Consider the following 2,500-nt stretch of genomic DNA (forward strand, 5'->3'; position numbering starts at 1 on the left):
AACCTAACCTATACGGTACCTCAACCTAACCTATATTGTGCCTCAACCTAACCTATGTTGCGCCTTAACCTAACCTATGTTGCGCCTTAACCTAACCTATGTTGCGCCTTAACCTAACCTATGTTGCGCCTTAACCTAACCTATGTTGCGCCTTAACCTAACCTATGTTGCGCCTTAACCTAACCTATGTTGCGCCTTAACCTAACCTATGTTGCGCCTTAACCTAACCTATGTTGCGCCTTAACCTAACCTATGTTGCGCCTTAACCTAACCTATGTTGCGCCTTAACCTAACCTATGTTGCGCCTTAACCTAACCTATGTTGCGCCTTAACCTAACCTATGTTGCGCCTTAACCTAACCTATGTTGCGCCTTAACCTAACCTATGTTGCGCCTTAACCTAACCTATGTTGCGCCTTAACCTAACCTATGTTGCGCCTTAACCTAACCTATGTTGCGCCTTAACCTAACCTATGTTGCGCCTTAACCTAACCTATGTTGCGCCTTAACCTAACCTATGTTGCGCCTTAACCTAACCTATGTTGCGCCTTAACCTAACCTATGTTGCGCCTTAACCTAACCTATGTTGCGCCTTAACCTAACCTATGTTGCGCCTTAACCTAACCTATGTTGCGCCTTAACCTAACCTATGTTGCGCCTTAACCCAACCTATGTTGCGCCTTAACCCAACCTATGTTGCGCCTTAACCCAACCTATGTTGCGCCTTAACCCAACCTATGTTGCGCCTTAACCCAACCTATGTTGCGCCTTAACCCAACCTATGTTGCGCCTTAACCCAACCTATGTTGCGCCTTAACCCAACCTATGTTGGGCCTTAACCCAACCTATGTTGGGCCTTAACCCAACACACGTTGGGCCTTAACCCAACACACGTTGGGCCTTAACCCAACACACGTTGGGCCTTAACCCAACACACGTTGGGCCTTAACCCAACACACGTTGGGCCTTAACCCAACACACGTTGGGCCTTAACCCAACACACGTTGGGCCTTAACCCAACACACGTTGGGCCTTAACCCAACACACGTTGGGCCTTAACCCAACACACGTTGGGCCTTAACCCAACACACGTTGGGCCTTAACCCAACACACGTTGGGCCTTAACCCAACACACGTTGGGCCTTAACCCAACACACGTTGGGCCTTAACCCAACACACGTTGGGCCTTAACCCAACACACGTTGGGCCTTAACCCAACACACGTTGGGCCTTAACCCAACACACGTTGGGCCTTAACCTGCTCTGTAATTGTCATACGACGCGTTAAATTAGTGTAGTGTTGCCTAACTGCAACCCCCGCAATATAGTTTGCTACTCGCACTGCCCGGTCCCCAGTGTATCGCTTCATGTTAAACACCTTGCAGCTATACACTGTAATGTGGATGGCAGCAGGACGTACATGCTCAATGCCCTTTGCAGTTGTTCATTGGCATTTGCAGTTGTTCATTGGCATTCGCATGGCGAAGCACTTAGCCTACGCTGTGGTACGGCCTGTGTCAACTGTCCGCTGATGTTGTACGTCCAAATCACACACTGTACTGCACATTGGTCCTCATGTACTGAATGATACATCGTGGTACATGTGACCGTACAACGACTGCGCCAACAACGGCGAACCATGCGGTCCAAATGTTGTGCACTCAGCTACGTGTCGTCTCCCTATAAGAGCTGGATTGCAGTGTGGTATGCCCTGGATGGCGATCAGCATGAGCCGTCTGTTGATGTAGTGGCGCGTGTTGTCAGACGTAGTCGTCTCTTCTCACACACCGTGATAGCATGGTGCACTGCGTTCCACATCTGCGACATGCGACAGAGGCCGGTTGACAGTCGTTCGCGCAATGGACATCGCATACGTACGGGGGCCACCTTCCACGTGTTCGCGAAGCGTGCACATGTTGTTGCGTGTATGTGGGCAGACATAGTGTGTCGTGACACCTGACACAGGCATGCAACAATCGTTGAATTTGCAAATGGCGATGGACGCCTACGTTTGCTGGTGACGTTACGCAAATGAACAACTGGTAAACCGTTGTGGTGCGGTTGTTCTCGCTAGAGGTGAATCAGTGATGGCGACGATCGGTTGAGCTACCAACCGGTTGTTCCAGCGATACCCACCATGCCCACGAACGTGAATGGCATCTGGGTGTGAAGCGATACGCGGCGGTGGCTGGGTGGGACCGTCCCCGGCCGGTGAGGGGGGGCCTCCCGGCGTGCTGGCCGCGCGGTGCGTGGGCGCACGCGCTACAGCCGGCTGGTGGGGGCGGCCAGTGGCAGGCGCGCCGGCCGACGGAGGCGGCAGGCGGCGCAGCTGCGCGCCGGCGCACCCTGCACGCGGCGCCGTGCGGCCAAAGTAGGTCCTCGCGGGCCCGGTGCGAAGCGCGGTGGACATCTGCAGTGTGCTGGTCCGATTGAGGACTGTGTGCGCTGAGGATGCGCCGCCGCCCGGCGCTCGGCGCCGCGACGCCGTCTGCTGCTCGGTC

This window comes from Schistocerca serialis, unplaced genomic scaffold (genome assembly GCF_023864345.2).
Source record: "Schistocerca serialis cubense isolate TAMUIC-IGC-003099 unplaced genomic scaffold, iqSchSeri2.2 HiC_scaffold_992, whole genome shotgun sequence".
Classification (NCBI taxonomy): domain Eukaryota; kingdom Metazoa; phylum Arthropoda; class Insecta; order Orthoptera; family Acrididae; genus Schistocerca; species Schistocerca serialis.